Source organism: Geospiza fortis, unplaced genomic scaffold (assembly GCF_000277835.1).
Source record: "Geospiza fortis unplaced genomic scaffold, GeoFor_1.0 scaffold162, whole genome shotgun sequence".
Classification (NCBI taxonomy): domain Eukaryota; kingdom Metazoa; phylum Chordata; class Aves; order Passeriformes; family Thraupidae; genus Geospiza; species Geospiza fortis.
Window position 1 is genome coordinate 7859662 of NW_005054316.1, and position 17377 is coordinate 7877038.

Genomic DNA, 17377 nt, shown 5'->3' on the forward strand with positions numbered 1-17377 from the left:
TGCAGGGGGTTATTGTGGCCAAAATGCAGGACTCGGCACTTGGACTTATTGAACTTCATCCTGTTAAACTCTGCCCATCCATCCAACCATTCCAAATCTCTCTGCAGAGCCCTCCTACCTTCCAACACACGCTCCCAGCTTAGGGCCATCTGCAAATTCACTAATGAAAGACTCAATCCCCTCATCCATGTCATCAATAAAAATACTGAACAGAACTGGCCCCAGCACAGACCCCTGAGGGACACCACTGGTGACAGGCTACCAGCTGGATGCAGCACCATTCACCATCACTCTCTGGGCTCAGCCATCCAGCCATTTCCTAACCCAGCAAAGAGTGCTCCTGTCCAAGCTGTGGGCTGCCAACTTTTCCAGGAGTGTGCTGTGGGAGACAGTGAGTTTTGCAGCTCACTGTTCAGCTTCCAGTTGCTCACAGGTAATTACCAAAATGTAATCACTCATCCTGGCTACTGTTTGGCTGGATGTTGTGCAACTACAACTAAACTACTTCTGGGAACACCAGCACCAGAAACTTTTTGTTTGTATAGTGTTTCTTAGCAGAGTCATTTTGGGTGTTTTCCTGGTCAGCATTCTCAAGCCCGAAATACTAATCAGTAAAAGCAATTTACAAGTACATGAGCAAATGTGAAATCAGCCTCGATTCAGGAAGCCAACCTTGTCAATCTAAAAAGAGTCCCAATTGGGATTGGCACAGGAGCTCCTTTACCTACAAGACACACAGCTGTAAGGAGGGAAAACCACTGACTCATACAGATACTCACAGGGACCACACCTGACCAGGCCATCAGCTCTGAAATAATCTGGGCCCTAATGGGGCAGTTCAAAGTATCAAGGAAGCCACCACACAGGGCTGGGAAACAAGCAAGAGTTGCACACAACTGACTCTGAGACATTGGCCGTGCGCAGTCAGGTATCTTAGCACCACTTATCAGGAAAATGCCAAAAGCCAACAGGGCAACCTGGGTTGTTGCCAACACCCCGATACTTTATTCCAGGTAGCAAACAGGCAAATTTAGCATTAAGGACTTGATAATTCAAGGGGGAAACGTGGTGGTGGAAAGGAATCAATAAAAAGAGTAAAACAGTACTTCTGTAGAAAGAGACTTTTTGGACAATGGTTACATCTGTTACAGATTTTAACAGCCATTTAAAAAACATACAGATCCCAAACTTAGTACCTGCAAAAAACCAAGAAAAGAAATAAAAATTCTTCAAAAACTATTTTTCCTTAATTGTCTTCAAGAGGCTTTTAATTAACTATAAAACATTGCATTCTGAAAAGTGCATCAACTGCTCCTCACTGCTGAGGTTGCATTCAATCCCATTGTCTGAGTAATCAAAAAAGATATTAAATAATATCAATCCCAGTGCAGACACCTGCAGGACATCATAGTGGTCTCCATTTGGACACTGTAGCCATTAACTATAACTCTCTGGATGCTGACATCCAGCCAGTTCCTTATCCATCAAACAGTCTATCCACCAAGCCCACTTTCTCTCACTTCTAGGCTGACTAGAGAAAAAAGACTTGGTTGCTGCCTCTCTAGTAATGAAAACTTCAGTTTTTCATCCACCATAGATGATTATCTTAAGACATTTGGAATTTGAAGAATAAGGAGTTAAAGACATGCATTTTTAAAATCTGTGCTTATATCCCAGTTTAATTTTTCCTGTGCCATCTCCTACAGATGTTTAGCTAAACCAGTTTGCTCTCTAAGACCAATGTCTTAGTTTTCTAAGACACTCATGCTCATTTGCAGAACGTAATTGCTTGCCTTCACATAAAAGAAGTCTTTAAATAAACCAGAAAAAAAAGGGCAACATGGTTAAATAGTAAAGTCAAGGAAACTCTCTGAAATAAAATTATAACACTTGAGAAAATCAGTAGTAATAATCAAAGGGATGGGGAGGAGAGGCAGTGACCATAAACGCTGACTGGCACTGCATGTGCAAAAGATAGTGCAATCAAGTCTGAGAAACAAACAGGAGAAAGCATGAAAATCAGTGCTTTTCAGAAGAGGGAAGGAATTGCAAATCTACTAAAGTGCTTGTGCCAGACAACCAGCACTTACAGGAAGACTCATAGGAGATAAGGCCCTACAGAAAAAGAGACACACACACACCCCCCCATACCCTTTTTTTTTTTTTTAATCTATACACTACTGATCCCACACCAGAATCCTCCCGAAGTGTGTTTACAATAAGGTAAATAACAAGCTCACAATGTGAAAAATAACAAAGTATTAGAACAGAACTCCAGAATGCAAGACTTGGTAGCTATGATTAATGAATTCTCATTTAAAACAGCCTCAAACTTATAGCTCTGAAAGACAAGAAAAGCAACACGAATTTCTGACAGGGGGTCAAGGAGAGAATTACGAAACAATGGATCAGATAGGTTAAATGTTAAAAAATAGCATAAATTACTTCAAATAAATATATTAGTGGGGACACAGAGAATTCCGTGCAGCTGTTGTAAGGAAAGGTAACATCTCAGTATATTGTTCTTCTCTGAAAGACTCCAGGAGCACAGTGAGAAATCACTGATATAAAACCAACTGGACCACCAAAACACACCAAAGATCTCTCACAAAAGGCTCCCAAGAAACTAAGCTGTCCTAAACAGGCCCTTGCATGACAAATAACCCAAACAATTGGTCCTTAAATACAGGCAGCAAACATCTGAATGAACAGTCAATTGGTGCACGGTAAAGGGAAGTCCCAATAGAACCCACTTGTGCCTGCTGTCACCTATATTCTGGTTAGGGCAAAGTCAGACTGTCAAAAGCTGGAGAGGAACATTGCTGACACTACCAAGTAGTAAGTACACAGGAAGTAGTGGACACTGGCTTTGAAGCTAGCTATTGCCATCAGCAGAGATCTGCTGATCCATGAGAGATTGCATGGAAGATACCAACTCAAGAGTAAACCAGAAAAATCTCAGTAGTAAATGAGTAAATGGACATTTGGATCTACATTATTTAGGCAACAATACTAACCTACAGGGCACTCTCAACTGTACAATCTCCAAGGCTGGCATGAAATCATCAGGGATAACTAAAACTGTGGAGAAGCTTTCAAGTGAAGAACAAAGGTTCTTCAGCTGGCAAACAGGATTACTAGAAAGCCATGTCAATACAACCTCAGTACTGAAGATCAACTGGGAAGGATCTCCTCACCCAAGGAGCACACCACATGGGATGAGCAGGGAGTAAGCAAGAGTGGATGTGGTTCCAAACTGCCCAGTGTGGTTGTCCTTAGGCTGTCAGGGCAGCTCTGGCATACCTCAGAGGGAACTGACTCAGAACCTAAACTGTCACCATGAGCTTGCTAAGTCTGTGCCCTGATACCATAATGAAACCCACCCACTCTTTTAAATAACTGTATAAATTACAGTCAGCTATCTGTATGATGTATAAAATGCAGCTCTCTACTTAAAAGGTCTTATTCAAATGAAGTTCGAGCCTTATCACATCAAGCAACTGCATTTTTTCACAGTAGAAACACAATTCATTTCAGAGGGTCAAATGTGAAACACTGTAATCTTCAAGTGCCAGGTAAAACCTTAAGTTTCAGACGTTTTGAAACAGACTAGTTCACATTTACAACCTGGAAGAACAAAGAAAGGGAGCAGACAGAAACCCATATGTAAACTTAAAAAATAACACTTTAGAGCTGAACTACCATATGATTATGAAAAAAAATCTTCCATTTACTAGACACTTACTGCTTTTCTGGATATACATCAACCCATATGAAACATTTGCTCAAAGGCAAAAACTGATCAGTATCCTTAAATGTCTGATTACTACTAAAAGATATTTGAATACCAACTTAAACTGTTTTTTTCTAGTTATTTTCCTAAGTTTCATGTTGTAGATTTGCAGAGTGAAAGTATTTGCACCATTTCTTATAAGAAAACCCAGTAAGTACAGACATTTGCTGTTGAAATCTGAGGCATTGCTGTGGAAAGCACCACAGTGTGTGGAGTCTCTTTTTAAAATATGCATTGAGAATTTCTCTCCAAACACTGAACGTTTATCACCTGTTGATGATGTACATACATAATAAAACCTAATTTAAAAACCACCTTACAAGTTGATGGATCAATTTATTTTTCCTATTCATTTAGTAACTGATTTTGCAGCAGAAAAGAGAATATGCTGATCTCAATCAACCCAAAATTTATCTCCCATCTATCCTACCATCTAGAGAGAAGAAACTGTCTCCTTATATTTGCCCAGAAAAGAGAACTGCTCCAGTGACCTATGTATTCACCCAAGAGTCACTCTGACACAGACACTCTCCTAAACAGTCACCACAACACAAACACAACATCTGGGAGAATGCTGCTTCAATCAAGGTGGAGTGACTTAAAATAAACTGAAAGGTTAAACCCTGATTAAAAAAAAAACAAACCAACAATGAAACTGCAAATATACATTAAAATTTATACAAAGCTTTGTTTTGTACTGTCCGTTCTTGAACTATAGCACATTACTCAGAAAATTAAAGATGAAACATTTCCTGTCTAAATGCAGATGGCATTATCACACAAGGACAAGGAAGGAACAAAGACTAAAATTCTACAGAATGGGGAGGGGGGGAACAAGAGGGGATGAGGCAAGAGTTACACAATCAATGACAAGTCACAAGGAGTCTGACTGGTAAGGTAAACCATTTTCAAACTGTTAGCTCAGGTTTTGAAAAAACAAGTGTTAAATAATTAAGTTAGAAAGAGCATTAATGCATGATTCCTGTATGATCTTTTGGGCTTAATTTTATTTTCCTCTGGGAGAAAAAGCATGGCCAAAGTTAAGAGAATACTTTCAAGTTGCTGTAAAAAATGCCAGTGTTTTTTTCAAGACAGCACAGTTAACAGTAGCATACATTTGATTTCAATATCAATGAACATTTAATGATTTATCACTTTATTCTAGGAACCTGTGGACAGGACTATTCTCCATGCTTCAAGCATTCTAGATGACTGAACATGCTCAGCTCCAAACACATTGCCAACGATACAGGAAACTACAAAATACAAATGAACATTAATCTTCCCAACCCATTTAAGCTAAAGAAAACACCAGAGAAAATTTACAGTGAATTTGTGGGGGGAAGTTGTTTCATTGGTTTCCTGTATGATGATTCCATCCAACCATGTCCTACACACGCTGGCATTTTCATAATTAGGTGGGGGACAATCAATAAACCTTTGATAGAAATATACATGTTTAATTAAATGCTGAATATAAATCACAGGAAAACCTTACAGGGAAGACCTCAATCTGAATGGCACCTCAGGGACAAAGTGAGTAGACAGAGATATATACTTGCTACAAATCCTAATCTGTCTCAATGAAAGCAGTTCCTAGGGTCATGTTCTTGCAATGCAAGGATCAAATGACAGCCAAATGTCCATGTGAAGCACATAAGAGCTTATTACACAGATACCATTAGAAGTCTTAATATGATCAAAGTAATAGTGCTAAAAGTGGTTTCTAAGACTATCTCTTTCCTACAGAAATGCACATCTACGTATCAGGACCAGGCGAGCAATTAAAGCCAGTTAATTATATTCACAATCCTGTATTTTCCTCTATCTGATAAAACAGCATAATTATTTGTACAGCAAAAAGTAATGATGGGGAGAGCTAAGACACTACATACAAGGCAATATTCCAGTGTACATAAAGGTTAACAGCATTGTTAATACTCATTTTCCCCAATATAATTTTAAATAAACCAAGTCCTCTTTCCAAATTTTGGGAAAAAAAAACACAGGCTTGCTTGAAGATCTAATGAGCTATATAAAGTACATGTTGGGATTGGGGGAAAATGCAAAAGATCAGGTTGATGCTATAAATAAAGCGGGGAATTTCTGCTCTATATTTTTCTCTCTAATTCTGTTAAGAAAAGTAGTCTTCAAGAGAAGCCCTACTGAAAGTCAGGGAATTTATCAGCATATTTCAAATTTTCATCATTCAATATCACAAACTATATTTTTATCATTACAATCATAATTAAAGAAGTACTTAAAGTGAAATCTACTGTAAATACCCATAAAAAGCAAACTCTACTGCACACAGCTGTACTGCACTACAGGCTGCTAAGCCACAGCTCAAAGCTTCTCAAGCGAAGACCAGACATCATGCACATGAGCTTACACCCCCTGAGGATGGGCAGTCGCTTACACAGCAAGTTACTACACACATCCATGGAAGCAATGGCACACGGCACTTCTACAAAGCCCAGCACTTAATTCCAGCATCTTTCAGTGCTCTTATTCAATAGGCAAAAGAGCCAGACAGCCATTCCTGTACCAAAATTTCGAATAAAAAAGAGAAGGCAGTACTAACTTTATTAAAATTTAAAAAGCTTCATAAATAATATATCTCTTTTTTTATACCTCTGCCACATCCTATAAGGACAAGAAGAGCAGCTAGGAAATAATTTTTCATAAGATTTTGCCATATAATTTTAAAAAGCTTGAAAGCTGTGAACAACTCTAGTCTCATGAGATACAAAGGAACAGATATTCACAGAGACAAATCTCTGTAACACTGATACAGCAGCTAAGGGAATAAACATTTTGATGCTGATACACCAGGACTCAGCCCATCTCTTAAGTATGAGATAATGACCAGTGTGAGGGATATCAGTTACAAATCACTCTACAGAAATATTTTTAAAGTTTTCTCTGCCTCCTACCACGACACAACATTAAAAAGACATCAAGTAATGATATGGCATTAACCAGACATCATATATGCTAACAAGTATCTGCAATTTCAATGCAGAAAACCCAAAATAAATACTTAGAAGTCAAGCCAAATTTTCTTTCATATTTCAATAGCATTAAAATAAATCAAATCCAATTGGAAATACAGAAATAGTCACTGAATTGCTTACTAAATATTAATATCAACACACAGTAGAGAACAAGAAAAGAGTATTGTCATTTATTGCTTAAAAAAAAAAAGACACTTATCAACAAATTTCTATTAGGTTACATTTTATACAATTTCCTGAAATTAAATTTCTTGGAAAAGTTACTCAAAGTGCATGCCCTGATCTCTCAGTGAGTACGATTTTAACTTGATGCAGAGTAGGACCTACCTGTGAGAACTGTTATTTAAAACCTGTCAGCACTTTGTTACCCTCAGTGCTGAATATAAATGTTAAAATATATAGCATAGATGTGCATGCAGGGTGACCAGAATGGCAGATGCTCCTTTCAGTATACGGTATTAAAGTTTGGAGGGAAAAAAAAAAATTCTATTCTTTCAGTTATCAGCCAAGATGAGTTGCCAAAATTCAACATTAAAAAAGTACAGAACAAGTAGGTTCCAAGACAACAGCAGCTCCCTTAATACAACTGTTTTCATAAACAAAGTGCATGACACGTGGTTTTAATTAAGAAATATAAAAATAGTAGTCCATTTGCTTAATATCTAAGTGCACGTTCCTTAAAAAAAATTGAAAGCAACCAACAACTCCTATACCAAAAACTCAGCCTCTCCCTACACATCAGCTGCATTATACAGCACTGTTTATGTTTAAAGAGGACATTTAAATATTCATGCCAACTATTACACAGGCAAGTGAAGTAAGATGCAAAGGTAATACAGCAGTCCCTCAGCCCATCAGATACCAGCACATGAAGTCAGGTGTTAACACCACTCCATTTGTGTAGTGCTTCTCCTACTTCTTTTGTCTTGAGGAAAAACAATTATGACTTTCAATTTTACTGAACCCAAACAATTTGAGATGAAATGACAAAATTCCATTTTAGTTTTTACATACCTGAGCCACCAGCCCATTAACAATTTTCTTTAAACCCTCACCATTACTCCTTTCAAAGAGAGCTTCTAAGTACTCTTGCTACAGTCTGCTTTGTACAAATATGAACATAAAACTGGAATTTAAAGAAGCCACCTGGATTTGGCTTCACTTTCCTGAACTCCACACAACTGCAAAACAGATACTTACTTCAGATAGTCTCTAGAACATGCTCCACTTGCTCTTAGCCATTTTTAAGTCATCAAATAAAATTCCCCTTTTTCTCTTCAGAGTAACTTGGAGTGTTTGCTGCATGGGAACAAAAAGCTTAGAAAGACCTAAACGGACCAAATGAAATAGGTAGGTGAGAGTAAGCACTTCACCACTGCCTGAACTCCCAATAACAGAAAGGAAGGATTGACAAAAAATCCAGGTAAGAGTATCACACAAGAAAACAAGGAAAATAACGGAAGCATTTTACTTCAAGCAATTTTCTCATCTTTCCTGCCATATGTCTAATTTCCATCACTAACATTTTATCATTATTATATAGCTAATTCTTGATCAAGAGGAAAATGGATCAGCTTCTGTCAAAATGTCAGTCTTCACAGATTTCCACATGTGAGCCTGGGGGCTGTTCACACTGGAGAAGTCCCCTCTGTCCTTGTTCCAAAGCACTAGTTTGTTAAAGTATGGCATAACACAGAGTTAAAAGCCTTAGAGAAACCTAACTACAGTCATACCTCTACAATTCTGAGATATGAAATATAGGAACAGATCTTAAAAATTTTGAAAATCAGACTCACACATTTTCTATGCCAACTGTTTTTAGAACTCATGACAAAAACTGTCTTGTTGTGTTGATTTCAAAATATCTCCTTGGATATAGTTTAAAACCCCTGCATTCACAATGAAAACTTAATGATTCAAAAATTTTTTTTAAATGTAATCACAGTTTGTACTGGATTGGATTTCTCCAATCAATATATTTGTCATATAAATCGTCTTAATTTCCTGTTAAATGCTTAAGTGCTCCACTTCACTCTTGTGAAAATTAAGAAGCAAGTGGTTACTACTACACATCTGGTAACAAGTTATGAAGATCAACATGTTATCTCAAGCTATTCTTTTTCATGTGAACTAGCTTTGTTTTTTCATACATGTGGGAAGATTTGGTATTCTGAAAGACTTTGATTTTATTTGATCAGGTCTTTCCACTGGTTTCCAACAATCTGGTTAATATATTCTAAGCTCTTACCCTCTGAAAAAGCCAAAAACATTTTTAAGTATGATTATTTCTCTTTTTAAAGCTGCAATCACATCACTAGCAAAATATTAGAATTGTCTTTTTATCTATCATACTGATTTCTAAATTATGCACTGAGAGCTCCATAAAGTCCTGCTACAAGGCAAATATTTTTAAACCAAGAGTTTTATAGTGAGAACAATTTACAGTATTTTGCACTTTACAGAAAAAATAAACTATAGAATAAAAGGGGTGGAAAGCAAAGAATGCATATAACTAATTCTACTTAGGTTTTTGAAAGTAACTAATAAATACTGAAGATGGAGAACAAAAAAAAAAGTATGGAAACCTTTACCACTCAACTCTTAGCTAATTATTTGGAAACACTGAGCCCTCGACTGAACCACTCAAGATGATGGATCTTCTAAATTACCTTTCCCAGTAATGCAAGCTATTTCAATAATAAATTTCAATTCAAATACATAAGACAGCTATTCACTTCCTTTCATAAAGGCAGTGCACCTTGTTCAGCTGTTATATTTTTTTATAAAGCACTATTTACTTCAATCTTTCAAAACTAATGTTTTAAACAGTATCTTATAATAAAGAAGCTCAACGCTACAAAAATAGGCAGCTTCAACCTCTCAGGTGTTGCTACCCTCCACTCTTCTACTGCTCAGCCACCATCCACCCAAACCACCATTCCTAGCTCCTGGATCTTAGCTCTGCCACCCTTCTTTGGGGCACATCTTCTTTTGTGCCTTCATTTTAAATGGGAACCAGAACACTCTCAGCCAACCCTCAAAACTATCAACAGCAAACACATTAACAAAGGTGCCAAGCCTCATTTTCCACACATGTATTTTAGTAAACTAAACACACGCATTATATTTCTGAATGTCAAAGCATCAGCCACCCACTCATATAACCAAGGATAGGAGAAAAGAACAACCTCATGCAATCAAAGACTGCACCCAGTAAAACCAGCTAAGTTATGTAGGCAAACTCTGGCAAAAAGAAGTGGAAGAAAAGTAAGTGGTTGCATATCCATAGTAATCACCTTTGTACAAATGCTAGCTCACTTCCCAAAAGCCTAACAGCAGAAATAGCAGGCTATTGCAAGAAATATGCATTTCTAGTAGGGGTAAATCTGATAACAAGAGGGTCACGGTGACAATGCACTCATTTCTTCTTACTTCCTCCAAATGTTAACGTTTTTAATTCTATTTATAAAAATGTTTCCTTTTGATCAGTACATATGGCAAGAACAGGTAAAATAAGTACTAGTACAGCAGTATCTGGATATTGTGGTTTTGCCTCAAAGAACATGTACCCTAAAGTGAAGAAGCAGCTCCTGAATAAAATTACCTACCCAACTACTGCTGCTGTCAGTGCTCCCTGAGAAATACTGCAGAAAGTAGCTCCAAAGAAGTGAAAAAATGGAAGAACAGAAATACACGTGCAACTTACGAAAAGTTCCAAACAGGAACAAGGACTAATATTGTTTGGAACTTTTTTCAAAAGTTGTTTTTGTTTTTGAACTTTCAAAGCCAAGCTCACTGAACTCTGGCTACGCATATGAACAGCCAATTATGCACCTCTGTCCTGGGACTCACAATGGAATTACACCAGTGGCTGCTGAGCCACGACTGTGGGCTATAACCAAGGCTGAACGAGCCATTCAGGATGAATTTTTTTGGTGGCTGTCCAGAGGTAAAATGATGAATCAATTTTACAGACAACAAAATAGAAGACCTCTTCCTAAGTGAAAAAACATTCTTATGGGAGTAATTTAAGTACCTTAAAGTATTTTTAAACCTGCCTTACCAAAAAGTTTTGTTCTAAATGGCTTTTTTCCTGTAAGAAAGCCATCTGGATTACCAGACTCCATTTCTACAACTGCCATAGGAAAACAGACTGTTGGTCATAGAATGGTTTGGGTTGGAAGAGAATTTAAAGGACATCTAGTTCTAACCTCCCTGCTATGGGCAGGGACACTCTCCACTAACTCAAGTTGCCTTAAATCCCATCCAACTTAGCCTGTTACACTTCCAAGGATGGGGCACAGCTCAAATAGTGGCATATTCAAACAGGACCTGTTAAGATAATTTTAAGTACTCTGTCAAAGACTGTAGCCCCAGGTATAATCTTGGTAAGCAGATGACAATCAAAGGATCTGAAGTTACAAGAGTTCAGAAGGGCATTTGTTTTAAACTGCAAAATGGCTCGCTGCTCTCTAAATGAGTAGCAAGTAGGATCAATACTTGTAACTATCCAGTTGCAACTCCAGAGAGTTTGCAGAATCTGGAGATCTACACAACCGCTCCAGGTTCACAAGGATCTGATCTAGATCACAGTTTAAGAACAAATTTAAAGTCTATGTATCTAAGACTATCAATGTCTGTCCTATACTATTTCACTAAAGAAATTAGGTTCTTGAGCAAGACATCCACCAAAATAAAACCAAATCCTAACATTTTGGGCCTTTAACACACACTTGCATGAGCATATCTTTACAAAGCCAGAAGTCAAGGTTCTGTGGCCAATGAAAATCAAAGGTCAGATCAGTCTTTGAAAGTGTGATATTAAAACTGCAAATATTTATTCAGCACACATGGAGACATTTAACCAGGTGAACATCAATTTAATATTTACTGTATCTTGAAGAGAAAAGTACTTCCTTCCCTACACTCTTAAAAAAAATCGTTGAGAGCCAGCAAAGTTCAATTCTTGCTGGGAAACAACAGAGTAAAATACTTACATTTCACTGATACTGCTCCTAATGCTCCTGACAGTAAACAGGAAACTAACAAATTATTGTTAGTTTGCAACATATTTTGTTGCATCTTAAGGGAATACGTGTAAATATCCATGCTTTTTTTTTGAGAAACACAACAGGATTATACAGCCAACTAAAACAGAAGACATTTTTCACATTCACCCCAGAGATTAAGAATGAAACACAGAAACAACTTTTCAGATGTATGAATGTCTGCATGCAGATGCACGTATCACTTTTTCTTTTGACAAAAGACAAAAGTAAACCAGAAGCTCACATCCCAATTTGCTACAATAAAATTTACAAGTATCTGACCATAAATGGGGCAGCAGATAAACCAAAAAGAAGAAAGCATTAAACTTATCACAGCTGCTAAGTCCTTCAAAGAGCAGAGGATATGAAAGAAGGTAGTACTTTAAAATATAGTGACAGAGAAAACAGATACAGGTTTTGCCATTGTCACAACAGCTAGGAAAAAAACCCAGCAGATGTTTCAGGTGCTTCAGCCAACATGAAACATGCAGCAGCATACAAGAAAAATATCTTGGCAGGTAGTAGCTTATGTATCTTCTCACTGTTTCTCAATATAACTACTAGTATCTGCTTTTAGTAATCAAAGCCCTGGCTGCTCATTTTATAGAGAATCCCTTTTTTCCCCACTTTCCCCAGCTATTCAGCATCAATCTCTATTTAGCATCTCCATGAGGCATACCATTTAGCATTTTTTAGCATCAACTGACATTCTTTCATGAAAAACCCGCCTCATTGACTTAGAATACACCATTTAAACAGTCTGAAATAGAATATTTAGTTAAGCCTTCTGTACTTTTATGCACCCATACTCCAATGCTCAGTATTTAAAATGTGGGTCATTTCCAAGGGTCACATTTCTGAAATTGTAACCACTGAACTGTTCCTCTCTGACCCTCAAAATACACCTTCCAAAGAACTGTCATGATAAAGGTGGACAACATAAAATGAAGTGGAAATGAAGTATAGAGACAACAGTATTACCAGTAAATCATCAGTGTCTGCCACATCTCTACCACTGATCAATTTCAGAATGACAAGTGAACCCAAAAGCAGCAACAGCCACTTTATGCATCATCTTACTTGACTCTCAAAAGCATTATGCACACCGAAAGCTCAGTGGATTTTATGATGAACTACGCAAAAAGAACCATTTTCATTGTCAATAACGGCTCAACACCAACCTAGCAGTGCTGCAAAAGTTTTAATTATGACTCTCACACCCTAGAAAAGGCACAGTAATCCACACCACTCTTTAAACAAACAGTAATCACTACCTTAACCTTACAGCACTTTATGTGCATCCCACTTTAAGACAGCAGATATTCCAGGTTTCCGTGATGACACTTAAGTTTTCTATTCGATTCCCTTGTACATGAAAGTATCAGCAGCCAACTGTACAGACAAGAGAAACTGAACTTTTCAAACAAGTGAACAATGCATTTGTAAAAGGAATCAGAAGACACATGACATTCTTGTTCCTGAGTTTCAAGGGACCAACTTTGCCTTATTCTATTTTACCCTTTTTAAAAATATATAATTGTCCTTTTCTCAATTGCCTCTCCAAGGCCATAATATACTGCATCGCCTGACAAATACAAATACAGCTGAAATTTGTGGCACTGGACGATAACAACTATTGTGCATTGCATTCAACAATGTAAATTACAAATCTAGATATGCTATCTAACTCTCCTGAGTAGGTTTTACCACTACTAACCTTCCAAATGGCTGTAAATCAAAGATGCAAGTACCAGTCTCAGCTACTCAAAATGAAAACAATATTCAATGATTTGACCAAAGCATGCATGGCTTTGGAGCTACTTTTGCTTTTTTTTTTAAAGAGAACACAAAACCAGAAACATCATGAACAGCAAAACTTGATGAAGCTCATACATGATGAAATGTGTATGTGAGTAAAGATACTGACAAACTTTAAATTATTAGAAATGCTACATTTAATTGAACCAGATCAGTGAATTACTATTGCAATTTTTAAAGAAATAAATATCTAAGTTGAATTTGCTTTGTCTTTTCAAGATTCCTATTATTTAATTCTTACAGATGCAGTTAGTATGGTTGAACAAAGCATAACTTCAAATATTCCATTTGTGTTGTACTTAAAAAAGAATTTGTGATCTCCATTGCCCCTAAAATAAATTACAATCCTGTGACTATGCGATTGTAAAACTATTTACATTTATTCTACATGTTAACATAGAAACAAATTTTAAAATAATTAAATGTGTTTTAGAATTAAAACATCCATTGCTCTTCTTTTTCCACAGTCTTCACATTACAAACTATGAAAAATAATTTGGCTTGCCACTGCAAAAAGGATGTGTATTGCAAGAAAACTCTGTGCAGTATAGCACTCAAAATCAACTTCAAGACCAGTACCTGAAAGCAACATCACAATGGCCAGCTAGAGTTGATGATGACAGCAGGACTTTAACACTGAGCCAACTATATTCAGTAACAAATACTGAATTTTAATTATATACATCTGCAATTAAATCATTGTCATCTAAGCACTTGAACTGTGACGATACAAATGCTTTCCTCTAGTCCATTTCAATTCCTCTTTAACAAAATACATTTTATAGAACATATAGAGAATTTTAAATACTTGACACATTTTCTTCTGTCAGGACCTGTTCTTAAATATGATTTTGTGCTTTTCTGAAAAATCTCAGGGCCTAAACTGAGGCCTGGAGGAAAATGGCTCTGCAGCGGTAAGCATGCTGCCAACTGTAACAAATGATAAACTCTGTGGTACAAAACATTGACAATTACCTCAACACTATACTAAGTCAGTCATATATTATTCCAATTTTCAGTTGCCAAGCAGTTTTAATCAAACAGTAAAATGTCAACCATTACAAGAAAACAATACTGAGCATGTTTTATTTAGGAGCTTGACTATTTCTCAGCTTTAAATTTACCTTTCCCAAGACTTGAAATGTTAGGGCTAATTTTATATGTACAACTAGGTACAGCACAGACAGCACCACCAGACACTGAAGATACCTGGTAGTGGCAACAGCCACCATTATTTACAGTAGTTACTGTTCAAATAAACTCAAAATTCTTCTTTCTAATCAAATTAATGACAAGCCCATTTTAAGCACTTCAATCCTGACTGCCATATAGGATAGCCATAATACAAGATATTGCTCAGCTCACATACAATTCTGGAGTTAGTGAGACTCCCTAGATGGACAGCTGCCTTTATTTTAGCTTCACTGCAGAATCCAAACATAACTCCTTCCTTTAAAAAAACCAAACAAAAGAAATCAACCTGCAAACTTGAATGTTTAAATGTATTGAAATGCTCCTTCTAAAGTGTCATCTGTTTTTCACCAGTAAGTTACATAAATTGTTGTAAAATCATTAACTGAATGCAAACTGCATAAGAAAAAGTATGGTAAAAGTTTTTATACAATTTATTCTGTCCCATCTGCTGCTAAATTTAATTTACATCTATTTTAAGCCAAAAAACTCTAAAACAGGACTCAGACGTCAGTTCTGGAGTTTAACATGACCTTAAAACATAATATACACAAAGAACAGGATTTTACAAGTAATGTTTAAAACCAGTATTTTGTAAATTAATCAAAACCATTTAGGAACAGCACTAAATAGACTCATACATTTTAGCTAATTCAAATATTTAGTGATCATTTCACAGTTCTAAATTGCAAAGTGTGTATAGGCAAATTCAACCAGAGAAAATGACAGAAAGTGAAATTAAAGTTCAGTTCTGCACTGGGTACAGAGGTGTTAAGAGTGGCTAGCAATGACACTTGGGATTCTTTTACTGTAGCAATTCTGGTACCATTTACTTCCAGGATCAGGGTTTGTTTAGTCATGGCATCTTTAAAACCTTCCCATCATTGTAGCCCAGCATTCAAATACAGAGGTTAAATCAGACATACTGTCTATTTATACCATGGCAGATAAGTTGGTTAAAATGACACTGTCAGATCTGCATTTTCTTCTCCAACAACCTGCTGTTTACCATTTTAAAGCATTTAGAAAATCTAAGGCATAATCTAAAGCTCTCCTCTTCAGCACAGCTGCCACCTTAAGTCTCAGACTTATTTTTATAGTACTTATACCCAAGTGCTCAGCAGGTCAGTCAGAAGCTGTTTTTCAACATGAAGAGGAAGACTTCTGCTCCTACTGATAGGTATATAGAAGGAAAATGTTCTGAACAACTTATGTTCTTCTGTTTTTGTGACCAGATTCTTCCTTTTCCCTGCATAACAATACAGCACATGTGCCAATCAAGTAATAACACAGAATAAAATTTTATAGTGTTTATTTTCTTCTAGTGGCCACAATGTGCTTATTTCTACTTAAGAATTCAAATTGCATAAAGTGCAACACCTAGAACTGCACGTCTAGGTTAGAGCTGTACAAGCGTTACTGGAGAGTACCTGCTCATTTTAGAAATCTTACTGTGCTTGTAGAAACAACAACATGGTTGCCACACTGTTCCACCACAGGTCAAATGAAACAGCATTACTTAAAACTACTAAAACTGTACTACATCCTGCTGGGAGTAGCGAGAAGGCATCTGGGAGCTCCAGTATGTGAGCAGTCTCTAGAAGTATACATTGTAACGAATGCTGATACTATCTAGGGTCAACATAAGCTAAAAACTACTTTGTAAAACGAAGGACTTGGTAAGAAAAATATGTATTTGTTTTTCTCGCTCATACATTAACTTCAAAATACAAATGATACTTTCACAATGACAGAAACAAAGCACAGTTGCCACAAGAACCATCTTGCAATAAAATAAACATTGGCTCTCAGCACAAAAGAGAAGCCAGGTGGAATATGAACACCTCAGCCTATATGTATGTATGCATGTATGTATGTATGTATGCATGTATGCATGTGTTCTTGGGTTCCATAGCCTGCTCTCTGCACAGTGCTTCAGTGCAGGATCTGAGCTCTGTGCAGCATGCAGGGAATGCCTGCTTCCATCCTGACCACTGCGAATATACGACTCGTAAGCACGGAGACCAACCTCCAATGCCTTTGTATTCCTTTTCCCAAATGTAAAGCTTAGCTGCACGAGGTGTTAAAAGTGCGCGCTGGCGAGGTTCGGACACACATGTGAGGAGGAAGAGGGCGGCAGGAGAGACGAGGGAAGGCGTGGAAGGGCACAGTCCCCGTGCCCGGCGAGCCTGGACACCCCCGCCGCCCAGCGCAGCCTCCTCGGCCGCTGCGCGAAGTTGGCCCGGCATCACCCGCCCCAGCGCAGGCCAGGCGCAGGGAAGAGACCTCCTTCTCCTCCTCTTCCTCGGTCTCCTCACGCGTCCTCCTCTTCCTCCAGCCCGCCGCCAGATCTATTCTTCCCCTCCAGCCGCCCCCAGCTTCACGGCGGAAGAAGCTGGGGGGAGGGGGATGTCTCCATTACCCTCTCCACCCTCCCGCTTCCCAGGGACGGCGACAACGGCCCTTTCCCGCCCGACGCGGGGGGGAGCCCCGGGCTGGCCTGCAGGAGC